Raw genomic sequence first — 27,354 nt, 5'->3', positions numbered from 1 at the left:
CCCCCTGGTACAGCCCTTGTTCCAGCTCAGGTGGTAGCTAGGGGATTTCTCGTGATGGCTCTTTCACTTTGCTCTGTTCCACCCACTTATATATCTTTTGCATAAGGCGGGAATCTTTTGTTCCTCTCTGGGTTCCCACCACCTCCTTGTCAATGGAAAATCACCAGGTTAAAGATGGATTCCAGTTCAGGTGACATGATCACATGTCACTGTAAGACTTCATTACCCACTTGCCAGCACACACATATACAGGAAGACTTACAAGTAAAACAGAGCCATCTGCAGTCAATTGTCCTCGTTGATGGGAGCCTTCAAGATTCCAAACCATCATTAATGGCCCTCACTTTGCATAATTACAATAGGCCCTCAGAGTTATATTTCATATTTCTACTTTCAGATACAAGAGTGGTACATTTATACAAATAGGATGACCACACTCAGTAGATTATAAGCTTTGTAATTATAAGAGACCTTTTGCATGAAGTATATTCCAGTTACATTATATTCATACTCATCAGCATACCTTCATAAGATCATATAGAATGCAACGTCACAGACCCGATTCTCAGAAAGAATGTGATTTGGTATATTTAGGATTTTTAACTCTCAGTCTCTGTATTCCACTAGATATCTAAAATGTTGTAGTACAGGAGGACTGACATGGAGTCAGCAGATTGCCAGAACTCAGCATAGATGCACAGATTTGAGGTGTGTGTGTGTGTTCTGGTGGGAGGGGGATGGGGAGAATAAAGCACAGTCTCAGTTAATACCAACATACACAAAATGAGAAAATTTGGTGCAGAACATATCTCCAGAATTTTATTCTTTTGACTTCATTCAAATATCTAGAACTTGGTCTTTTTGACTTTATTCAGATAACTGTACTAGTAGAAGAAGAAATAAATGGAACTGTTCTGTTAATACACTGTTGTGTAATTCCCACTCTTGTGGGACAAGGTTCCCATCCTGCCCTTCTCTTAAAGAGGTACTCGCTTCTTTCCAGTGATAGTTCACTTAGATTTCCTCTTCAAAAACTGAAAGATGAGAGAACAGACGTATGCTGGCCAATGGTTCGATGAGCAAAGAAAGCAATGTAGGCCATTAGAAACAATGGCTAATGTAAGACTGTCAACCTCTGAGAGCATCTTATCACAAGAATCACACATTTAACAGTTAAGAATACTTTTCATTAAATAAAAACTTGCTCCAAACATAGTGCCTTTCAACTTTTTGCATGACACTGTCTGAATTTTAGCCCTCTTGTCAATTAGAAAATATGGGTGAATGTCTAAGACTTCCTTTGATTAACAGTTTAGCTTATTTTAGCCTACTGCTATTTTTAAAGCTTCTGGAATCACTTGGCACTTCACAAAAATATTGGTTAGAACAGAAACAAACCAGATAAATTTGCTGACACATGCCTTCCAATCTGCCTTTGATTTGATCAGTAAAATAGAGCTTAATATTGAACAGCACACTTTTTGCATCTGTAGACTGGATACTGTACAGATGCTACTAGTTTGCAGTTTCCAAATGATGGGCCATACTGTATGTTGTTCTTGATATGTGCATGCAGCTATGATTTGTCACTAGAGACTAGATGACATTAGTGAATGCACAAAGTATATAACATGCCAGTCAAACACAATACCTATCTTCTATTTACATATGCAAAAAGTATTAATAATAGCATGGCTAGACTTTCAAAAGATGTATTCTCATTATAAGAAAGGGGGAATTGGCTGGCAGGATTCTCTCTGTGAGGTCTCGGCAACTCTAGAACTTGCTCCGTGCGTTCGTCTGAAAAAGTCTGAATTTAGTGACATTCTGGGTATGCTACAAAAGACATCCCTTTCATAGGGTGCATAGAGAGGGCGAGAGTGTGTTTCCTGTAATGATAAGGGGATGGAGAGACATTTCTCTAAGTGTCTAGCTAGCAGTCTGAGTCCTGTGAAATGACTAATTTAAAACTGCTGGGATTTTATTGTATTAATGTTAAGGCACCTAGAGCCTTGAATAGGAGTCTTATATTTTAAATCTAAATAAATAAGATCTCAGATTCTGAAGTGCTCAGCACCCACAATTGGAGGCAGATTTTCAACAGAATTTAATACCCATGTGCTGGGCTCTTCTGAAAGTCTAATCTGAGCTCTTTTGAAAATTCTGACCTACTTGGCCCTCATTGGTTGGTGCAGCATACATTAAAACATGTTTTAATATTTCTTTCAGGGCTTTCCTAGAACAAAGCTATTAAAACAATGTTAGATTGTTTTTTTTCTCTGAGGAAATCAGACAAAATGTCAATCAAAACTATTAATTACTAACCCAAAAACCCACTAATTGACTGCACAGGTTTTAATTTTATGAGATAGTCTTATTCTTATGAGAGCTATTCAACCTGAAGTTTGAGAACAGCAGCTTACTGAACATGAAAGCTTCTTCCAAATCACAACAGAGATGCTATCCTCGATTCTGATCTCATTTACTCCAATATACACCAGGAGTAACTCCAAAAAAGTGGGTGAACTTTACCAATATAAGGAGGAACAGAACCAGGGCCATTGTTGGGGACTTTGCAGGCAGCTATCACTACAGCTGTCTTTGATCTTCCATAAGAAACAGTCTTCAGGGGTTAAACATTCAGCCTGTCTGCAATTCTCTAGCTGCAAGAACCCATCACAAAAGTATCCTAAAATTGATTACATGGAATTGCTGTAGCATCCACTCTTACTCTGCATATAAAGTCTCAAAAGGACCTGTGACAGCAAGGAATATAGTGCTGCCAACTCTCATCATTTTATTGCACGTGTCCTGATAGATAATGTTCTTCAAACCCTGGAACTTAGAACCATGTATGTGTATTCTGATTTTTAAAGGATGTTTCTAGCCCTCATGATTGCAGAGGAAAGCTTGAAAACAATCTTCCTACACAAAGCTTTGGCATTCATGTGTGTTAATGCTAAAAACAGCGATGGGCCCCTGATCTGCAAAGTTGGGATCTGGATACAAGCTGTGACGAAGTGCGGGGTGGGTGAAATGCTTAGATCTGACGATGTGTGGCTTTAACCTGTTCTGGAGAGTACAGCCAATTGCAAAGTTTGAAGCTGATTCTTCGAAAATTTGGAGGATGAGACCATGTTGATGTCTGGATTTAGGATCAGGCCCATCTCTATTTGAAAGCTGGATTCATTTTAAAAATGGGATGGAAGAGCCAAACTGGTCCAGTTCTAAATCAAGACTGCAGTTCCTTCTAGCCATGTCAACAGTCTGCTTAAAGGGGCCAATCCTATCCTGGGAATGCAGAGGTTCCCTTGCCTCCAAGAGAGGATAATAGAATGCCAGTGGACTGCCCAGGCAAATGATCGCATTTAATGAACCAAGACACAAGCTCAGCTGAGACAGTGTCACCAACTATTCTGCAAGCAGGTGCATGAAAATGGTGGTGAGAAGGTCTGTATCTAACTCACTGATTTACTTTCAGGTACATCTGTGCATCTCATTCAGGCATTCTTCCCTTTCCCTGCATACACAATTTTAGAAACATTTAAGGCAACTGATTATCTTTGCCTAGAAAGCCACGAATAGCCTTACGTCAAGGAGAAGGTGCACAACAGCCTCCTAAGACAACAGTGATGAGTTAGTATCTCAATTGCCTAAAGGCAGAATGAACTTTGGTGCATTTTGCTACCTTGCAGTCATGTTAATACATCTAGATTCTTAGAATCTACAGGATCAGAAACCTGCAAGTGCTTGAAGCTATAACACCACACCTAGATGTAATTTCTCTGGAAGACAATACCCTTAGGTATGTCATTGCACACCATTTTGTAAATGGTTGCTGTAGTCTATTACAGGGGTAGCTGCAATTCAGTACCTGGTGAAAGAACTCCCTTAAATACAGAATGATGTTTCACATACAGAAAGAACCTTTAAACTCTTGGATGAAAAGTTCAGTAGAAGCAAAAATACGTTGCAAGCAATGCCTGGTATATCTTTACTGAAAACTGATGTATTGCATGATGTGAATAAAGCCCAAAGCCCATTTCTGATTTTATTAAGTCTACAAGTACATTTAAAGAAATAGTTAATAAGACATACATGAAAAGGCTGCTTCACACTCAATGATGATTTTGACTGATGTGTAGAGATATGCTCTGAGGTAGAAGATTTCTCCAGTTTGTGAGTTCACAGTAATAAAATTCATGCCTGTTTCATGTCAGCAACAACTGAAATGACATGGGGATAACAAGTGGCAGCTTTAATTACAGCTCAGTCATTTAATTAAAACAGCTGTTAATTTAAGCTGGAAAGAGAATCAGTACTTTTGGGGGCATTAAATGAGCTCCCTATCAGAAGCAGAGGGGATCAGAACAAAAAGCAAAGCAAGGATACCAGCTCAGTTCTATTAACTCAAAGGTTACCCTAATGCTGTGGAACTAAAAATCACATAGGAAGTTGAAAAAGGTAAAGTTTAGAGCTAGTTTGAAAGTTGGCTTCCCCCCCTGGAAAATTTGGAAAAGTAAACCTTAAAAAAAAATTAGCAATTTCCCAGCGATATTTTTAACAAAAGGAGTCAAAAGCAGAATTTTTTGGCTGAAAACTGAACATTTTCTGTCAGTGAGAAAAAGTTACTTACCTTATAGAACTGGAGGCTTATTGAGACAACATGTGGTCCCTATGTGTATTCTACTGTGGGTACGCATGCACTTCATGTGTACAGAGCCAGAGAATTTTTGAAAACAGCATTCCCTAGTCTGCACATGCATCCTCACTCTCCTTGTGCCTCCAATTGAGGAGATAAGGGGTGGGGTGGACCAACTGCCTCCCCAGTTTCTCCTGAACCATAAATCAAATGATGATCTGAAGAGGAGAGGGAGGGCAGGTAGTGGGACACAGCAAGGAACCACACATTTTGAAGAACTTCCAGGTACTATAAGGTAAGTAACATTCTTGTCTTCTTTGAGTGCTGGCCCCTAAATGTATACCACTGAGTGGCTGACAAGCAGCACTCAAGCAGAAGGATGGTGTGAGGATGCAGATGGCAGAGCCAAATGAAGCACCGCCATTCTGGACTAAAGCATAATGCCTTACAAACATGTGGATGAAACTCCAAGTAGCTGCTTTGCAACTATCAAGTAGAGGTACTTCTTGAAACAATGACATAGACGTTGCTTGTGCTCTCATGGAATGAGCCCTTGTGGGGGAGGGAGATTAGCTACCGGATAGCAGAGCAAAAGACAGTCCAAGATCCATTTTGAGATTCTTTGAGGGGATATAGCTGTGACATACCAGGACACAATCCAGATTAATGAGTAGCTGTGTCACCCCTGCCATGTAACCTGGGATACATTTTACAATGCCTTGATGGTGTAGCCTCCACCCTGAACTGCTCACAAACAACCTCCAGCATGTAAATCACTCATAGCTATGTCTGTGCATGTGCTGCAGCCAGCCAGCTACACCTTGGTTCTTACCACCCTGGTTATACTGCAGGGTGACCCCAACACAACCCAGTCCCAGATCTTCCTCCAGAAATGTATGTCCTCTACTGGCCAGCCCTTTCTGGACAGCACAAATATATTAAGCCTGTTAGTCCTTTAAAGGAATAATATACCAGCTTATTACCTTACATAGAGTACCAAGACACTCCAATTTAAACACACTGATTAGATAAAAGAGTAAAACAAGTTTATTAACGACAAAAAGACAGATTTTAAGTGAGTATATGTAATGAGGCATGGAGGTCAGAAATGGTTACAAGAAAAATAAAGATAAAATATTTACCTATATCTACTTAAACTATCATAGTTGCAAAGCAAGCTTTCTCACCACATGCTCCAGCAGATTACTGACCAAACTCTCAGGTCAGGATCCTCCTCCCACCCATCCCGACTCCAACGGCTGTTTTCCTTTGTTGTCTTAGGTGCAGTTCAAGAGACAGGGAGAGAGAGGAGGGTGTCTTCGGGTGCCTGTCCCTTCTTTTTACAGTCTTGTCCCCACTTTGAGAAGCATTTCCAGCTGAGAGTCTGGTGAAGAAAGGAAACTCCATGCTGTACCTTTGCTAAAATGTAGATTTTTGTCCCTGCCCCTTTCCTTTCCAAAGAATGGCCACTTAACAGGTAATAGTCTATCAGTCTTGTTGACACCTGGCTGAGGCGTCAGCGTACCCTTTGTCTCTTAGGAACTGGTTTAACCTCTCCCCAGACTTATCTGGGAAACATACTTCAGTCATGAGGTCAGCTTATGTTCATAACTTTACATATAATGTTGCTATGTGCATTTTGCCATGATATTATTGATCAGCAAGTTATGACTTTTTAAATGATACCTCACAAGGCATACCTTGTACAAACATTATTACAATAGCACGTAGGGTGTGAACATGGGGTATATTGTGTCACAATAGCATGACCCCCAACTCGTTCTGCTATGGAGATAAATAGTCTGGGAGATTTTCTGATTGTTGTTGTTCTTTGCAGGTAAAAGGCTAAAGCCCATAGTACATTGAGGGAATGAAGCCTTCTTTCTTCTGAGGATGCATGTGATTTTGGAATGAACACCAGTGATTGAATCAACTGTTTCAGATGACAAACTGAAACTACTTTAAGGTGAATTTATGGTGTAGATGCAATGAAATCTTGTCTTTATAGAATATGGTATAAGGTTTTCCCAACTCACCTACTCTCTTGGCTGATGTGATGGCTACCAGGAATGAAACCTTCATGGATAGGAGAGACATGGAACATGGAGCTAATGGTTTGAAGGGAGGCTTAGTGATCCCAGAAAGAACAAGATTCAAGTCCCATTGAGGAGTAGGCTTTTTTACTGGCAGAAAGCTTTTGATTAGTTTTTTTTTCTAGAAATTGCTAGTCAACAGATGAGCAAAGGTTGAATAACCATGTGAAGGTGAAGATGGTTGGTATGCACTAATTGCTGCCAGATGGCCCTAGAAAGACCTGCTCTTTTAAAGAAAGACAATAATCCAAAATAAAAGGAGTATCTGCAGCTTCAGAGGAGATAAGTCTTTGCTGTGCACAGACAGAGAAATGCCTCCACTTGGCTAAATAACATCTTCTAGTGGATTCCTTTCTACTATTGGTAAGGATGCTTTGTACACCTTCATAATGTGACCATTCTAAGGTTCAACCTCAGCCTGGACCAGTCCACACAAGAGATCCACTTCCTGGACACTACAGTACAAATAAGTGATGGTCACATAAACACCACCCTATACCGGAAACCTACTGACCGCTATACGTACCTACATGCCTCCAGCTTCCATCCAAGACACATCACACGATCCATTGTCTACAGCCAAGCCCTAAGATACAACCGAATTTGCTCCAACCCTTCGGACAGAGACAAACACCTACAAGATCTTTATCAAGCATTCGTAAAACTACAATACCCACCTGGGGAAATGAGGAAACAGATTGACAGAGCAAGACGGGTACCCAGAAATCACCTACTACAGGACAGGCCCAACAAGGACAATAACAGAACACCACTGGCCATCACATACAGCCCCCAGCTAAAACCTCTCCAGCGCATTATCCACGATCTACAACCTATCCTGGAAAATGATCCCTGACTCTCACAGACCTTGGGAGGCAGGCCAGTCCTCGCTTACAGACAACCCCCCAACCTGAAGCAAATACTCACCAGCAACTACACACCACACCACAGAAACACCAACCCAGGAACCTATCCCTGTAGCAAACCTCGTTGCCTACTCTGTCCCCATATCTACTCTGGCAACAGCATCAGAGGACCCAACCACATCAGCCACACCATCAGGGGCTCATTCACCTGCACATCCACTAATGTCATATATGCCATCATGTGCCAGCAATGCCCCTCTGCCATGTACATTGGCCAAACCGGACAGTCCCTCCACAAAAGAATAAATGGACACAAATCGGACATCAGGAATGGTAACATACACAAGCCAGTAAGTGAACACTTCTATCTCCCTGGTCATTCTATTACAGATTTAAAAGTCACTATCATTGAACAAAAAAACTTCAGAAACAGACTTCAAAGAGAAACAGCAGAACTAAAATTCATTTGCAAATTCAACACCATTAATCTGGGCTTGAATAGGGACTGGGAGTGGCTGGCTCACTACAGAAGCAGCTTTTCCTCTCCTGGAATTGACACCTCCTCATCTATTATTGGGAGTGGACTACATCCACCCTGATTGAATTGGCCCTGTCAACACTGGTTCTCCACTTGTGAAGTAACTCCCTGCTCTCCATGTGTCAGTATATAATGCCTGCATCTGTAACTTTCACTCTATGCATCCGAAGAAGTGAGGTTTTTACTCACGAAAGCTTATGCCCAAATAAATCTGTTAGTCTTTAAGGTGCCACCAGACTCCTTGTTGTCATTCTAAGGTTGATTCCCATCCAAAAACCACACTCTCAGATGGAATTTTACCAGGTGTCCCATATTTAGCCTAGGGAAATATGGTCACCCTATTCATGAGGGAAGGACCTGATGGGGAAAGAGACACTGGATCCAGTAGAGCAAAACTGTTCTGAGGAAAAGCATAAGACTCGGCTCTTCCTGGAGTATGAGGGATCCTGTCTGCCAGTCTGTACCACAGATATGCAAGACGGAGTCGATATCATTGGTAGCGGAGGTTCTCACTGATTGCTTTTTATCAGTGCAGTCAGATCCTGGATTTTATGCTTAGATGGTACTGGAGTCACCGTTGTCTTTGGATCGTGTCCACTACTGTCAGAACCCTTGTTGGCTTTCTTGTCATGCCCTTCGGATGTTCTAAGTTCTCTTGGGTTGAGCCTGAAGACCTGCTTGATTTAGGCGGGGCTGAATCCCACTTCTATGAAGTGGATTTGGAGGAGGATTTACTCTCATGTTTATGAGAATCCTCCTTGTTGTCCTGACTAGATCCTGCTTAGGGATCTGTAGGTGCAGACTTCCCTGTTCCACAGTCAGATCTCATAGGAGGAGGTGCACTACTATGTCAGGATGATTGGTGTGTCTACGGCCTCATGGATTTTTTCATTAGATGCTTCTTAAGGTGAATTTCCAGATCCTCTCGGGTATGCCTGGGGAATGAACAGCAGATACTGCACCATGCTGCGATCATAGAATCATAGAATATCAGGGTTGGAAGGGACCTCAGGAGGTCATCTAGTCCAACCCCCTGCTCAAAGCAGGACCAATCCCCAACTAAATCATCCCAGCCAGGGCTTTGGATGTGGACTTCCTTGAGGCAGTTCAGGCAGTGTTGATGGAAATCACTGACCAAGAAGGAACAGTGGCAGGAAGCACAAAGCCTAGAATCCTGGGCATAATCCAATACCTGTAACAGGGTATGGTGATGGAGGAAATGGGGGTTCCCAAGGACAGGGAAGCTAAACTATCTAGCTATAAAGACTTTTAAGTAAACTATTGAATAAACTCAATAATTTCTTAAAACTATTTACAAATATACATATTCTGTACAGATATATGGATAAAGATGAAGCTCTGGACACTGACGGTTCCAACCCGGGCCATGTGCCAGTAAGAAGGAACTGGAGAGGCGATCAGTCCACCCCACCCTTTATCTCCTCAATTGGAGGCACGAGGAGAGAGATAGAGAGGACACATGCAAGGATCAACAATCACTACTTTGTTTGTCTGAGCGATTGGCTGACCAAGAAGTAGGACTAAGTGGACTTATAGGCTCTAATGTTTTACATTGTTTTATTTTTGAATGCAGTCTTTTTTGTACATAATTATCATGAAAGTTGAAGGTACAAATGTAAAAAGAGATTTGCACTACAGTACTTGTATGAGGTGAATTGAATTTTTTGTTTTTGTTTTTTACAGTGCAAATATTTGTAATCAAAAATAAATATAAAGTGAGCACTGTACACTTTTTATTCTGTGATGTAATTGAAATAAATATATTAGAAAATGTAGTAAACATCCAAAAATATTTAAAATAAATGGTATTCTATTGTTGTTTAACAGCACGATTAATTGTGATTAATTTTTTTAATCGCATGATAGCCCTATTTTTATTTAAATTGAATTTTTTGTTATTAAATTTCTTTTAAATTTTTAAAAATTTAAAAATCTTTTAAAATTAAATCTGAACTGAATACAACATATGTTAAGGCCTATACTTATTATAATCTCTCTAAACATTTAAATAAAAAATAAACACACAGTTTTGTGTGTTTAATTAAATTCCAGTTACTATCCAAATTCAGCTTGACACAATGATGAGCAAAAGTTAATTATCTAGTAAATAAGCAATATATTGTTCATTATTTTCTAAAATATACAAATAATAAGAATCTGAAAATATTAAGCTATACAATTGCCTAAATAAATGTATATATTTATAGTGTACCCTCCTAGGTAGTAAGAGATGTATCAGACCTAGCGTAAAGGCTCTATTTAGTTGTAATGAAACATGTTTTAATGGTTATATCAACCAATGAGAATGTACCTTTCTTTAGAAAATAACTAAAGTACAAATGGAAAAGTTGATTAAAATCAATTATTTAAATCAAGGATTTCCCCTTGGTGATTTAAATTGCCTTGGTTTAAAATTGATCCACCCTGCATCCAGGAGATTCCACTAATGTGGCACACCTACCACCTTGCTTTCTCTTACTGCCACAACTGAGCTCTTCAAAATAAAAAAGGAATGGAAAATACTCCAAATCCATCTTCATGAGTAGACGGAGTTCATATGGCTGCTTGATCCTTACATAGTTAGGAAATGCAAGAGTTAACATATTTTCACATCTCATTTTTTTTAAAGTTAGCATCTAAATGAGGTTTTGATGTTCACAGTCACAGGGATGAAAGGGAAAGGGGAGTTTCTAAGTTAGTTGCTGCTTTTCTTTGGCTGGAGAATGTTCTCTCCCCATTAAGCTAGCATTCCATTAATATGTGGACAACATCTGGCTAGATTACCATATCAAACACATGTTGACTCCCAATACAACTTGAGTTGAAGGGCATGTCCCATGTTTAGTTTGCTTAATATCTATATTAAGAGAAAGTCAAGTTAAGACTTTGCAAAGTCAAGCTCACAAACCCTAGGATAGTGGTCCCCTACCTTTTTCATCTGGCAGGCACCAGACGACAAGCCACGGAGGACCGTGGCGGCGGACAAGCATCCACTGAAATGCTGCCAAGAAGCAGCAACGTCAATAGGCGTCGCCGCCGAAATGCCACCGACAAACAGCATCATCCAGAGGCGTTGCAACTGAAATGCTGCAGAAAATCAGCGGCATTTCAGCAGCAACGCCTCTGGATGACGCTGCTTGATGGCGGCATTTTGGCAGATGCTCGTCCGCCGGCCAGTACGAGGGCGCACATAGATGCCCCGCGGGCACCGCGCTGGGGACCCGTGCCCTAGGAAATACTAGAACTAACTCAAGGTTGCCTATGCAATCTTTTTTCATCCTTTTGAGCACATGCATTATGATACAGTCTTTAAATTACATGATCACCCTATTTTTCAGGGACCCTAGCACATACAGAGCACTGGAGGGACAGCAGTCACTGAATGAATAGCTAGTCAATATTTTTATCCTTATTATTCAATGTGTAGTCCCTACCGTATTTATTGCATACTATTTAAGCCCTGCATAGAATCAGAATTTATTTAGTTATGGGTTTTTCTATGATACTCAGATACTGTCATGACAAGTGCTTCAAACATTTATGAATTTATCTTTACACCACCTTATGAGCCAAGATGGTATTACCCTCATTGTACAGATTGAGATTTGAGGAAATATATTAAGGTCAAAATTGTCAAGTATCTACTCAAGAAAAACACCAACCTTGGCAAGTTGGAGCCTAAAGAAAGCTTAACTAAAATCAATGGAGAAATTAAACTTAAGGGGGATAGAAAAAGGACAGCAAAAGTACAAAACCAAAGTAAAAGAAGAAAAGAGAAGAAATAAATGTGGTTCTCTTTATTGACTTTGTGCCAAGGCTGGGTGACTTAGTTATCACAGCAGTGTAAATGAAATCCATGCCTAATGTGTCTAACTTTCAAAGCAATCAAAGTTTCCTATCTTTTCTTTCTTGCTTTATATTTAGTATGTCTCCCGACTTCACAGAATCACTATAACAAGAAGTGAAAGATGAAGAACACGAAATATCCTTGCCCTGTGTGCAGTGAAGCCATTGAAAGCTATGCTGTTAACACTGAGTTCAGAGTGCGCTCTCTCTCATATTCTATACTTCATACACACAGGCAGATCTAGATTTTCAGAAGTCACTACTACTTTCCAAGAGAGGTTAGTGATTTTGAGTTCCTAACTTGAGATTCCAAGGGGCCGGATTGTCAGGAAGTGCTGAGCACCTGTCTTCTAATTATCAGGCCCCTTTAAGCTTTCAAGTTAAGCACCTGAAATCATTATCCATGCTTGGAAAACCTTGGTCATATGACATAGGACAGGTGAGAGCGTCAAAGGTTTATCATGAGTTTGAGATAGTGACATAACTCAAAAGTAGTGAAGCCATGAGTGAATTATGCAGGTCATCCCAAACAAATGTCTGTAAAACCTTCATACTACACCATTAAATATTCTGTACATGCTACATACTGTGTCAAAAAAAAAAAACATTTAGGAAGGTTTCATTTTTAAAAAATTTATTGGCGCTGTTTCATAATCTTTTGCTAGTAAAGCCAGGTACCTTAATAACTCTGAGTCCTGCTATACAAAAAAACACTAAAAAGAGACCTAAATTAGATTTAAAATCCTGACTGTTTTTGGTGTAGATGAAGTCTGATACCTTGATACAGTTTTTGGATAGAAGTGAATGCTGGGTTAATTGGCAGGTTGGGAATCTTCTGTACAGTAGAGAACTCCTCCGATTTCTAGCCAAGAACTGCATAATAATGAACTTTAAAGCTGTAGTTTTTATGCATAAAAAGCCTGTCATTGGTGCAGGACTGAAATCTACTCATCTTGGCCCTTAATGTCGTGTACTGTACTTTGAGGGGGCCTCTATCACATCTAAGGGGGATAAGGCAGAAACATGCCTACCAGTTTGGGTTTTTCTTTTTTTTTTTAAACAATGTCTGTATGAGCTGCTCAGGATTTGGGAGGATAGAGTAAGTCCCAGTGGAAGTGAATTAGTAAACAGGGCAGGCGATATCCTAAATAGTGACAACTACACAGGTGCTATCACATTCCTGTTCAATTTACCACATTAATTATATATATAAACACACACACATACACACATGCAGGTAGGTGCAAAATTACTCTCTATTGGAAATTCATCACTTGAACAGAAAACAATTTTATAATCTGCTAGCAGAGGTGCTGGAACAATTTGTATAGAGGGGATGCTGAGAGCCTGGGTGGCGGCACTTGAGAGAATGAAGGGCCACCCACCTAATTAGTGGAGCCATGCAGGCATGGATTCACTAATTAGGTGCCTGGATCCTGGAGATGATGCACATATAAGGTGAGGTGGTGGCCTTTGGGGGGAATAGGATGAAAAGAGGGGGGATGTGGAATTTGGGATGTGCAGGACTGCGGCAGCCAGAGAAAGAGGTGACTTTCCCTAGGTCCAGGACTGCAGCTACCGGGGAGAGACGGCCCTCCTTCCCAGCCTCAGCTCTGTGGCTGCTGCGGTGGGGGAGAGAGGGAGGGACCCCCACCTTCCCAGCCGCAGTTTGGGGGCTGCTGTGGCAGGAGAGAGAGGTCACATCCATCGCATTAGAAAGGTAAGACTACTGATATTAAAATATGAGTTGTGTGCTTTTATTTGTAGAACAAAAACCGTTAATTATTATTAAGTTTTTTTAATATAGCGCTTTTATCCAAAGTGCTTTACAATAGTTAGCTAATGGTACAAACAACATTTGGAAAGAACATTAAGTGGTCTACTGAGACTCCCAGCAATTTTCAAGTGAGCCGCAAAAAAAAAAAAAGTTTGAGAACCACTGCTGTATAGGATGGAAACTACTTTAAGCCAGGGGTGCTACAGTACCTCCTGCACCCTTCATTCCAGCGCCTATGTCTGCTTTTGACCTTTCAATTTTGACCTTTCTTTATTTTTGGCAAATATTGGTGGGCAAAGTTAAATTAACTATAGTGGTGTAAGTCAAATGCAGGGGACTAATGAAGGTTTATATGGTGATGTGAAAATTTTCTGTAAGGTAATGTTTTCTGGGTGTTAGTTGGATTCAGATGAAACACTCAAATCTTTTAATAAAGTTTGTTTGTAAACTTCAGATGTCCTTTGTAGGTAAGACATAGGACAGATGAGTTCTGTTCCCAGCTCTACATAAATTACTTAAATAACCAGGGATGTATCATTTACATTCTGCCTCAGTTTCTTCACCTATAAGGATGTAATTTATAATTTATGATGCATGAGCTGTTAAATTCATTAATGTTTTAAGGAGCCCAGATCCTCCAATAACCGAATGAAATGTATTACAGAGAATAATATATATATCACTCATACACACAGAGACAGATAGAAATATACAATACAGCCAGATCCTGCAATTTTTCTTTGTAGCCACAGGGACTGATCTGAGCCTGAACACATGGCCTCAATTAAACAAGCCCATGGCACCATTCTGGCATCTGGCAATCACCAGAAAATAAAAATGCCAATGCTCCTTTTCCCCTTTCGTCTCTCCTCCTATGCCAGGGGCCAATACAGGAGCTGCTATGATGGCTCTATACCACCTGAGGGTTCCTTGTATAAATGTAGGGGGAGTTCCCAAAAGGCTGGCTAGGCCAGCCCCCTCTAGCCCCCTCCTCCCCCTGTGAAATCTGGTCTTTTGTGTGCTTTTACCCTTTACTATACAGATTTCACTGGGGAGACCAGCATTTCTGAAATTTGGGGTCCTGACCCAAAAGGGAGTTGCAGGGGGTCACAAGGTTATTTTAGGGGGTCGGGGTATTGTCATCCTTACTTCTGTGCTGCTGCCTTCAGAGCTGGGTGGCCAGAGAGTGGCAGCTGCTGAGTGAGGGCCCAGCTCTGCAGGCAGCAGGGCCGGTGCAACCACTAGGCAAACTAGGCGGTTGCCTAGGGCGCCAAGTGGTTGGGGGGCGTCCGGGATTTTTCCTCCCTCCCTTTCCTTCCCCTCACGCAGAGTGTGGCGCGGCTGATTGGGTACCTGGGCCTGATTTAGCCGCTCCCATTGGCCTCCAGCAGGCAGAGTCCTTCCCCCGCTCCCCCCTGCCTCATTGTCGCGTCACCAGCAAGCTGCGGGGGAGGGGCTGTGTGCTCCGCAGCTTGTTTGGTTTCGCTCCATGTGGAGACAGCGTCTGACCAGCCTGGGCATGGTAAGGGGAGTTCTGGGGGGGCTCTCAGGGGGCGGGGGGAGGGTTGGATGAGTTGGGAGTTCTGCGGGGGGGGCTGTCAGGGGGCAGGGTTGGGGAGAGGGATCGGAGCAGTCAGAGAGCAGGGGGAGGGTTCGATGGGTGGGGAGTTCTAGGGGTCCTGTTAGGGGGTGGGGAGTGGTTGGATGGGTCGTGGAGGTCCCGGAGGTCTGTCTGGGGGCCGAGGTGTGGATAAGGGTTGGGGCAGCCAGGGAACAGGTGGGGGTAGGGTGCTAGGGGGGCAGTTAGGGTGGGAAGGTCTCAAGAGGGGGCAGTCAGGGGACAAGGAGAAGGGAGGCTTACGTAGGGGGTGGGGTCCCAGGAGGGGGCAACTGGGGACAAGAAGCAGGGGGGGTTTGGGGGTTCTGAGGGAGGCGGGAAGTGGGAGGGAGTGGATGGCGGCAGGACTCAGGTGGGGCTCTACCCCCCCCCCCGTCCTCTTTTTTGATTGTTGAAATATGGTAACCCTAAAAAAGCAGTGCCCTGGCTTGGCAGGGAGGAGCCGCCTTCTGGAGGCATCGGAGAGCCAGAGCGTTGGCTTGCGGGGGTGGCGAGCCCCAGCCATGGAGGAGCCGGCACGGTACAGGGGGGCAGCAGCCCTGCAAAGGCAGCGGCACGGCTAGTGGGGAGCAGCTGCACCTCCTGCCCAGGCTGCGGCCTGGCGCCCCCCCCGCGGGGGCTCCTGCAGGCTGCAGCAGATGTATGCGCCCCCCAGCTCCCGTGCGCCCCCCAGCTTTCCCCTTGCCATCCTCGGGCTCTGTGGCTCCCGGGCATGTGAGCCACCAGGGCATGGGGCCCTGAGCCTTCTCCAGGAAGGGCAGCGGCAGTGGTGGCTCACATGCCCGGGAGCTGCAGAGCCTGAGCACGATGAGGGGGTAGCCGGGGGTGCATGGGGGGCCGGCGCCCGCATGCATCCACTGCAGCCTGCAGGAGCTCCCGGGGGGGAGCGCTGGGCAGGAGGGGCAGGGGGCGCAGCTGCTCCCCGGTAGCCGCGTCCTCGCCTTTGCAGGGCTGCTGCCCCCCTGCACCATGCCGACTCCTCCATGGCTGGGACTTGCCTCCACAAGCAGGACGCTCTGGCTCTCCGGTGCCTCCAGAAGGTGGATCCTCCCTGCCGAGCTGCTGCAGCGGCCCAAGCCTGGCAAACCCAGTGAGTGGACTTGGGATGGGGGCTGCCGGAGTGGGGTGGGCTCATGGGGGGGGCTGTGCACCCTCCAGGGGAGTTCAGGGGGTGGGGAGGGGGGAACATGTTCTGGGGAGCAGCCCCTGGGCATGGCTGGCCCTTGGGGTCTATAAAGGCTTGTTGGGATTTGCCCCTCAATGAACTGTTGTGCAGGGGGCGGGGCAAGGTGGAAGTTTCGCCTAGGGCGCAAAATATCCTTGCACCGGGCTTGGCAGGCAGGAATGCAGAAATAAGGGTGGCAATACCATACCATGACATCTGTACTTCTGTGCTGCTGCTGGCGGCAGCTCTGCCTTCAGAACTTGGCACCTGGCCAGCAGCTGCCGCTCTCTAGCCACCAAGGTCCGAAGGCAGTGCTGACACCAGCAGCAGCGCAGAAGTAAGGGTGGCAATACCGCAACACCACCACCATCCCCCGCCATAACCTGGTGACCTCCCTCTCCCATAACTCCTTTTTGGGTCAGGACCCCTACACTTACAACACCATGAAATTTCAGATTTAAATAGATGAAATCATGAAATTTATTATTTTTAAAATCCTATGACCGTGAAATTGATGAAAATGGACCATGACTTTGGTAGGGCCCTACCCATGGATAAGAGCTAGCCACATAATCTGATATAGTTCACTATCTTGTCTTGGGTCAGGAAAAAAAGGCTTTTAATCTTAAAACAGAAGTTAGTCCATTGTCTCTCTAATATCCTGGGACTAAAGCACAGCTACCACACCACTGCAAACTATGGAAGATATCAAATTTTGCAATTTAAAATGGAAACTTCCCAATATGAAGAAGAAGAAGAAGAAGAAGAAAGATGTCACTGTTAAGTCTGGCTACTTCATGAGAAAATACAACAAACAAAATAATTCCCATAAGACTTACCATCTATAATGCTTTGACCAGTACATACAGAAGTTGGTCCAATAAAAGATATTACCTCACCTACCTTGACTATCCTGGGACAAACACAGGTACAATACTGCAAACAACATAAAACTTAATGTCAGCCTTTTTAATTTCATCTGTATTCATTCTTTTCATTCTCACTTTAGTATACTTTATTTCTTTCCCCTGTAACTTCTATGCACATACAGCCCTTTCTTCAAAAGAAGCCCAAAGCTTTTTGAAATGTTATAAGTATCACAGTACCTACCAAGAAACTTTTGAAGTTAACCTTTCTAAATCTCTAGTACACTCAAGTTTATTTTACTTCACATTTGAGGGGGGGTGTTTTCTTTTTGTTTTGTTTTTTTACAAGTTGTTACTGGTTTAACATCTTGAGTTGCACAAAAATAAAATGCTGGTGGTCACGCTAGGAAGCCCTGGAATGTTCAGACAACAGGGACACACTTTAGAGATTTGCTTAAGACAACTTTTATATTTAGAGTTGTCTTCTAGCTTCCCAGCTCATTGACGTAAAAAAACCCTACAAAGTGAAGCATGGAATCATTATGGAAGTGCCAGGTGCAGCTCCGTAGTTAATGTTGAGTTTACTATTACAAATGGGAAAGCTCTTCTTCCTTCCACAGAATTGAAAGAGGGTTCCATTACTTCTCTTAGGAGGCTATGGTTAGGAAGCTTGTCCTTTCCAAACAATTTTTCTTGGGTTAATTTTATACCATATAATGAGGAAGCTAAGCTGTCGCATCTAAAACACATGGAAATGACCCAGAACTCTAATCTCATTCTTGAGTATGATATAAGGACTAAAATAAAAGCACAGGCTGAACCCCAAAAAGCATTTGTTTGGGAACCTCCATACCCTGCTGAAGATGCCACGCACTCTTAGTCCAGCCACCATTCTTCCTGATGAAGCAGCAGATGGAACTCCCTATAAAGGCTACTCCATCAGCCAAAGGAGACACCAGTGAAGGATGCAAGACCCTTTCAGTTCCATCTAAGATCTGAGCAGGTTACCTCTTATGCTTCTTCTTAAGCATTCTCAGACAGACTGACACCTGAGACTGATCCCAAGCTTGTTTCAGGCTGCTGCACTGACACAAAAGTACACATCAGTGAATCATTTGTCAGAAATTTTTAGTTGTTTCCATCCAGTTAAGGAGAAACATTGCAAGTGGAAGATGAAATAAGCAAAGCAGAACTAAAGCTACAGAGGGTCCTGTGGCACCTTTAAGACTAACAGAAGTATTGGGAGCATAAGCTTTCGTGGGTAAGCACCTCACTTCTTCAGATGCAAGAAGTGAGGTGCTTACCCATGAAAGCTTATGCTCCCAATACTTCTGTTAGTCTTAAAGGTGCCACAGGACCCTCTGTTGCTTTTTACAGATTCAGACTAACACGGCTACCCCTCTGATACAGGACTAAAGCTATAAATCATATGCACTATTAGGAGCAAATCTTATAGCTGAGTCTGAGCTCTTCAAAGGTTGCTTGCCCATTAAACAACTGACAGTCTCTAGTGTCTAAGTACCCCAGCTAAGGCTATAAATTCACTAACACTTACAAATAGGGCTATTGTGCATTTTCACATTTTTTCCACTTCTCAGAGGAGCCTTACCCTCAATCTGCTGGTCTGAAACAAGAATATAATTGGACAATGCAATTGCTAGTGTGGGTCTTACTTCCTCAGGCTTTTTGCGCATCCTGGATCATTAATCTAAGCACAGATAGGGGCACATGTCAAAAGTGGGGAACTGTCCAGCAATGAACACTTCCCAAAGACCAACACTAGGTCAGTTCTGAATCCTAACCTGATTTAGCTAGCAACACTGAATGTCACATCTACTTTCTCCCCCACTGAACTAAACTGAGTAAAGACAATGAAGTCTGATACTAAAACAACAGCTAAAGAACTTCCATGAAGTGTTAGTGTGACTACCAAATTGAGCACCCCAAAACACCCATTCCCCACCTGAGAAGCAGGAAAACTGTTAAAACCCCTAAGAAATAAAAATAGTTCCAAGGCAGATACGTTCTTACATATAGCAATAGATTCACTTATGTGAGTCACAGAAATGCAACAAGGATATTCATTGGCTAGTTGAATCAGTGATGCTTCATTCCAGTTTTTTTTTTATAGTGATAAATCCGTGGCCTTCGCTGTTCTCTCTGTGCTGAGCACCATGGCTACTTAGAACTTGGCAGTGATTGTGAGGATGGAACTCCTGTTCAAATAGCACAAACACTGAGCTAAACGAGTGTCAGTCAACTGTTAAGAGATTAAGGCCTATGATACAGATGGAGAGTTCTAATTCCTTCCTTTAGAGGGCAGTGGTACATACAGACTAGACAAATGGTAAATTATCTGCATTTTAAGTAACTAAAACAGTGCTATATATAAAACCCAGATGGATGCATGGTCATTTTAGACAGTTTTGTTTTTTATTTATTCATTTACTGATTGATAAACAGTCATTTTACAAATCACTTTTCCAAACACTTGGACTAAAAAAACCCCAACATTTTAATGATAAACCTTGACCAAGACGTAACTGAAGATTCTAACCTTCTCCCATATGTTGCTACTTTCAAAGCATTTTACATGGATGTGGAAACTTGTATCTGGATTGTTTCTTACCCTCAGTTCTTTATCCTCTGTCTGTGATGCTCATAAGGATAATAGAGGCATTTCTACCCAGAAACCAAATGTCTGTGTACACCCACATTTATAAACTTGCATTACTTGAGCCTTCCCCATTACAATTTTACTCTGATAGCAAATGGCATATATTTATTGCAATATATCTTACTGTAACATATAGAATGTGGTGTGCTGCAGCAACATATGAGCCACTATCAAATTGCATATCACCACACTTCTGTTTCAACTGTCAAGGCTGATAAACCAAGGGAAAGCTAGAATCCCTGCAGAGCTCACATGCCTTTGATCTTGCTAATATTCCATATGCCATCCAGAATAAAGCTCTGTACTCAAAACTTGCCAGATACATATGTGTGGTCCTCTATGCTCGCTTTGTACTCAAATAAACACCAGCTCATCTCTCATAAATTTCTAACCGGAGTCAACTATCTAGGGTTATCGCATGGTATAATGTTAGTTTCTATACCAATGAATCTTTTTTACAGTGTTAAAGTAAACATATGTATTGAATAGCAACTACTAAGGAAGTTATTCTGACAATGGTTTTGGGGGGATCGTGTGGACATACTAAATACTCAGTGCTGGCCAACCAATTATTTAAAAGGATAATCTAGAAATGGGAAACGGAGCAACACAAGATTAAGAAACTGATGTCTCAATTGTTGAAAAAAAAGTTAGAAAAACTAAGTCAGTACTTTGAGAAAAAGGAGAGCAAGAAGGGAAGAAAGGAAAGATGCTATAATACTAATAGTAACATTCACCACTTATATCTTGATTTTTAAAGCCTCTCTCTGCCATGATCTCCAAGATTGGAGAACTGGAACAACAGACTACTCTCCAATAATTTGAAACTAGGGAGCATGGAAGATAAAACCTTCACAGGAATGGGACCAAGACTATGAAACTTGCTATCAGAAGAGATGAGAGAACTACTTAGAGAACCCAATGCAGAACTTGACCTAACTTTCCCATCGTAAGTACTACTCTCTTTCTATCCTAATTCTGATCAAGCATTTACTGCTACATGTTGGGTAGGAAGTGAGATATAAAGAAGTGTCTTTTTAAAGAAAATATATGAGAGGTGCTCAGATACTAAGATGATAGATATTAATACGTATCTGGCAGATAGAAAGTACTCTGCAAACCATTTATTTTCATGGCACCTTTGTCAAGCAGGTATTTTATCACTTTCACAAATGGAGGACTAGGGAAAAAAAAAAGGGTGGTAACTCATTTGCTGAGGAATGCACAGATAATCAACCTTACATCCAGCATCTGGTTCTAACTATTAGATATCACTGCATCACTTTATTAGGAACCAATGCAGAATTTTGTCAGCAACTTCAAAGTTAGAGCTCAGGTAAGAAAGTATTCCCAGAGCACCTTCCCATTCTCAGTTGAATCTCCAGTCAGCCATCTTCATTATTTTTTCTATTAAAGTTTTTGGTTGTATGAACGTATGTGACAGAGCTTTCAGTCATGCACTATTGCACTTACTTGAGTCCTGGTACAGAGACAGTTAAGTAAGGGGAGCAGTGGGGGCAAAAAACCTAACTGGTTTCAAGACTGTTTGATAAATTAATGGAGGGGATGGTATGCTCAGACGGCCTACAATGGCATGTGGTCCATCTGTGACTGCCTGTAGCAAATATCTCCAGTGGGATGGGACACTAAATGGAGAGGACTCTGAGTTACTACAGTGAATTCTTTCCCAGGCATCTGACTTGGGGGTCTTGCTGATACTCTTTGGGATCAGGAAGGAATTCTCCCCCAGGTCAGAGTGGCAGAGACCCTGTTTTTTTTTTCGCCTTCCTCTACAGCATGGGGCAGGCATCACTTGCTGGTTTAAGCTAGAGTAAATGGTGGATTTTCTTGAAGTCTTTAAATTATGATTTGAGGACTTCAGTAATTCAAGCTAGAGGTTATGGTCCACTACTACAGAAGTGGGTAGGTGAGGTTTTATGGCCTGCAATGTGCAGGAGATCAGATCAGATGATCACAATAATCCTTTTTGGCCTTGAAGTCTGAGTCTATAAGTTGGACAAGGAACTGGCTGCATCATTTGAAGCTGGGACTGTGCAGATACAATTACTTAGCAAGAAGGTGACAGCATTTTAAAATGTAAGTTCTGGTGTAAAAAGCCCACACGATTTGATTTTGGTGGCTTGTGTCTCCCCACCCAGCCTCCCAGGAATAAATGAATATCTCAGCAAGAACAACTTCTTTTGTTGTAAAGAGGAAACAGCAAGTAAGAAACTGAAAACTCACTTGGTTTATCATCTACTGATACCTATGGGTACTACCCCCCACCCCAGCCACACACATCCTCTTCCCTGTAATTCACAGCCTAAAATCAATCTCTAGGTATTCCTCGCGTTTGTAAAGGATAGGTCATCCAATCAAGGAACAAACAACAAAGTGATTTGGATGATCAATCACAATGCTTGAAAATCAACGTACAATTACTGAGTGTTTGCTAAAGTTTGTTAATCTATAGTTTGAAGTGTTCAAACAATTTTGAATAACACCAATAAAAGATAGGATCCCTTTGCTGTTAGTTCACAAAGTGAAAACACTTATTAAAAAAATTAACAAAATATTTCATCCAGCCTTTCTCACAAACCATTCCATAAATCATGGGCCAACAGAAGGATCAGACTAAGGACATGTAGATTAAAATACCAAAGGGAAGGCTAAGAATAAAATCCATAACTTTAAAGAATTAGAGGGGGGAACTGACAATCATTTTTCTGTGTAGTATTCGTCAAGCATTTGACAATTTCCATTTACACTTTCAGGCCTTCTGGTTGACCTTAAACTGAGGGTGTTCAGCACTTGGCAAGTTCAGGTCCTTATAATATCCAGGTTATTTTCCTTTCACTTTTCTCTGTATATTGCACAACACTAACTTACACTCAGCCACTATCTTTTCTCTTTAATTTCTGTAAATCACTAACAGTCGCACCCCTGCTAATAGTTACCTCTGCCTTCACCTCCCCAGTGGTTTCTGAAGTCATCAGTCATCCAGAAGAGACTCTTCCATCATACCATTTTAGTGTGATGAGTGGGAAAGGCCATATCATTGGTCCTAATGGGTAGGATATCAGAAAGGAACACTGGAGACAGAACACTAGAGTAATTTTTAAAACTAGGGAGTATGAAATGTATGCAGTGCAGTCATGGAGACATCCAGAAATAACAGTCTGTCCAAACATCATGGGCTTATAAACATGATGCACCTGTGTAGCACATTGCTAGGGATACCCAGAACTGTGAGCCACTGTGTTACCACTCTGCCTCAGCAAGAGTGAGTTTTGCTGGTGATTACACTGTGTGTCACCTCCCTGTCACACCAGTCTGTCTTCCTCACCAGCAAACTCCTCAAGGCTCTCCTGGCCTAAACCTCATCTAGCAGGTAATCAGTGAACTTCAGTCCCTGAGCTCTTCAGAGATGTTTCTCTGCAGTGCACAGACCCTACCACTATTCACAGGAGATACTGTATTAAGTTCGCTGCTCTGTTAAAGAGTTGGTACATCAGAGCTTATCAATTTAACTGGGGTAAATACACTCTTCCCTTCAGACACTGCACTGAATTGGTGTATAGTAAAATTAAAACAAGTTTATTAACAAAAGAGCATGGAATAAGTGATACCAAATAAAAGAGATAAAGGTAGAGATGGTTACAAGCAAATAAAAGTGAAAACATGCATCTAAAAGTCTAATACTTAATCTAGCAAGATACAGTCTTTGTTCATGATGACCCTGAAACTTGCTGACAATTACTGTGGCTGCAGCTCTTGATGTGGTTTAAAGTTGAGAAGAACCAAACTGCCCTCTCCTGAGAGCAGCACAACCCACAGGGTAGCCCCTAACAGTCAAATGGATCATTAGCAGTTGGAAAAAAGATGTTGAAGTGGGAAATGAAGGCATCAGGCAGCTTTATCCAGATGGACTGCACAGCTTTTCAATTTACAGTTTCACTAAAATTGGATTTAGTGTTTTGGATCCAACTTAAACAAACAGTATTTCTTAGCCAGTCTTTGGAAATACGTGTTTTTACATCAATTACTTCACAGGTCTACACAGATGGAAGCCTATATTTTTAGATTGAATCAATAGGGCAAAGATTAAGTGAATACTGAGTAGAGAACAGGAGAGAGGATGCTTACAGAGTAGTTTAATAAGAGAGACATAACATAGCCTAATCTGTAAACCATTATTATATATAGCAGAAGTTTATTTCTATCTAGGATCTCTCCAAATCACCTGTTAATGTGCTGAAGAGATGGGAAGTTACCCATCAATGTAACTAGAGATCAGTGAACCAGTTTGGCTAAAATAAAGTCATGCTGCAGTAACACTCCAAAACTGAGCCAAATCTGAACTCAGCTGAAGCCCAAGTCATAAACACATCTTCACCATGGCAGGTGACTTTGTTCCAGACTCAGACCAGAGGACCTATATTAATACAACCAAGACTGTTAACGACAACTACAGATATGCTCCAAGATCATACACCGGTTCTGTAATTTACTGTTTACCAGCTGAGTTAATCCAACCAGTCAACCAGGATACTAAATTTATGGAGCGTGGGGACTTCATTTTTCTAGAATACTTTTAGCAATTATTAGGTGAAACACCTGTGTGTCAGAAAGGCTTAATAGATTTGTGACCATACTGAAGTCCTATGCCAATGACATGATTTAGACAGAGCTGGAAAGGGGACTCATTGTGCTAGATATCAGTACTTTTACGGAAAATAAACAGAACCACCATCCCCTGCCCAGGTGGTGAAAGTAGGACAAGCCAAAACACTGAACACAAATCCTTCAAGTTATAAACCAAATAAGCCAACTTCCCTTACTAGAGGCTTCCAAACACCCTAATTTCTCCAGTAACTGGTGGTTCTACTGGAAACATTGCAGGTAATGATGACCAGGTCAGGTACTTCAGTGTATCTTCCTGTATCTGCAAGCAAGGTAACTGCTTTACTCAAATAAGAACTTTGCATAAACATGCTCTTCAAAGTGCTGCTGCTGCTGATAATCCTAATAAACTGCTTAGCAAGACTACGTGGTCCACATTTTCCAAAGAACCTCTCTCCTTCAGTGCCCCATAAGCAAAGAACACAAAGACTAAGCACCGCTATTATATTATAGTGCATTAAGATGTACTTCATTCATTGCGAAGGAAACACCAACTTTTTAAGCATATTACCCCACTCCCAAAGACAGATGCTGTCCCACATTGTAGAATCTCCACATGAATTTTTTTAAGGAAGAAAAAAAAAAAAAACCTTGACTACTAGTAGTATTGGTTAAAAGTTCATTCCTTACTAACTACCTACTACTCCCACCTAAATGTTTGAGCAATTGCCATTCATTTTGATGGAAGTTAGATTATCTATTTTCTATCTAATCACTAGCATTTCCAGAGTTTTTGTCACCCTCGTATCTATATTGGGCCCTTAATGAGGTGTAAAATATTGGACAAATATATGTAATTTGCCAGCCACAATAGCTAGATCCTCAGCTGTAAATTGGAGTTGCTATATTAGATTTCAGTCTTCATTATTTGTTAGGTGACTAATTTTTCTTATGAGCAATCGATTGTTGTATCTTTTGTTCAGCATAATCATATCTAAGGCTACATTTTAGTCACTGGTATTTTTAGTAAAAGTCATGGCCAGGTCACGGGCAATAAACAAAAATTCACGGTCCATAACCTGGCCATGACTTTTACTATATACCCCTAACTAAAACTTGGGTGGGGGGCCACGGGTGCTCTGGGGTGGGCGGCTGGGGGTGCAGCGGGTGCTGGGGATGTGGCCCAGGACGCCGCTGGTGCGCTGGGAAGGGGGCAGGGGCGGTGCAAGGATATTTTGCGTCCTAGGCGAAACTTCCACCTTGCGCCCCTTCCCCCCCGCACATCGGTTCATTGAGGGGCAAATCCCAATGAGCCTTTATAGACCTCAGAGGCCAGCCTGCCCAGGGGCCAGCCATGCCCAGGGGCTGCTCCCCAGACCAGGTTCCCCGCCCCCTGAACTCCCCTGGAGGGTGCACCCCACCCCGGCAGCCCCCGCCCCGAGTCCACTCACTGGGTTTGCCAGGCTTGGGCCGCTGCAGCACCTCGGCAGGGAGGAGCTGCCTTCCGGAGGCACCGGAGAGCTAGAGCGTCCTGCTTGTGGTGGCGGCGAGCCCCAGCCATGGACGAGCCAGCGCTGTCCCTCCTGCCCAGCGCTCCCCCGCCGGGGGCTCCTGCAGGCTGCAGTGGATGCATGCGGGTGCCGGCCCCCCATGCGCTCCCTGGCTGCCCCCTCACTGTGCTCAGGCTCTGTGGCTCCCAGGCATGTGAGCCGCCACCATCGCCGCTGCCCCTCCCGGAGCAGGCTCAGGGCCCCGTGCCCCGGTGGCTCACATGCCCGGGAGCCACAGAGCCCGAGCATGGTGAGGGGGAAGCTGGGGGGCAGATGGGAGCTGGGGGGCGCATGCATCTGCTGTAGCCTGCAGGAGCCCCCCGGGGGGGGGGGGGCGCCAGGCCGCAGCCTGGGCAGGAGGGGCTGGGGGCGGGGCTGCTCCCCAATAGCCATGTCGCTGCCTTTGCAGGGCTGCTGCCCCCCTGTACTGCGCCAGCTCCTCCATGTCTGGGGCTTGCCACCCCCACAAGCCGACGGTCTTGGTCTTCGGTGCCTCCGGAAGGCGTCTCCTCCCTGCCAAGCCAGGGCACTGCTTTTTTAGGGTTATCATATTTCAACAATCAAAAAAGAGGACGGGAGGGTAGAGCCCCACCTGAGTCCCGCCCCCATCCACTCCCTCCCACTTCCCACCTCCCTCAGAACCCCCAACCCCCCTGCTCCTTGTCCCCGACTGCCCCCTCCTGAGACCCCACCCCCTACCTAAGCCTCCCTGCTCCTTGACCCATGACTGCCGCCTCCTGAGACCCCCCCCACCCTAACTGCCCTCCTACAATCCTACCCCCTACCTGTCCCCTGGCTGCCCCAACCCTTATCCACATCCCTGCCCCCAGACAGACCCCGGGACTCCCATGCCCCATCCAACTGCTCCCCGCCCCCTGTCAGAACCCCCAGAATTCCTGACCCATCCAACCCTCCCCCTGCTCCCTGACTGCTCCGATCCCTCTCCCCACCCCTGCCCCCTGAGGGCCCCCCCAGAACTCCCAACTCATCCAAACCTCCCCCGCCCCCTTACAGCCCCCCCAGCACTCCCAACTCATCCAAACCTCCCCCGCCCCTTGACAGCCTCCCTGGG

At 43.3% G+C, this 27,354-nt stretch overlaps 1 long non-coding RNA gene across 1 annotated transcript in view; it reads right to left on the bottom strand.

Moving 5' to 3' along the window:
- The window catches only part of LOC128841105 (uncharacterized), a 29,983-nt gene extending 12,398 nt beyond the window's left edge, over positions 1-17,585 (bottom strand). The window contains exon 1 of the long non-coding RNA XR_008445773.1: positions 17,470-17,585. This is a non-coding gene — a long non-coding RNA (uncharacterized LOC128841105). The remainder of the gene's footprint in view (positions 1-17,469) is intronic.
- Between the last annotated feature and the right edge of the window lie 9,769 nt (positions 17,586-27,354).

This window comes from Malaclemys terrapin, chromosome 7 (assembly GCF_027887155.1).
Source record: "Malaclemys terrapin pileata isolate rMalTer1 chromosome 7, rMalTer1.hap1, whole genome shotgun sequence".
Classification (NCBI taxonomy): domain Eukaryota; kingdom Metazoa; phylum Chordata; order Testudines; family Emydidae; genus Malaclemys; species Malaclemys terrapin.
This window is presented reverse-complemented; position numbering and strand designations above follow the sequence as displayed.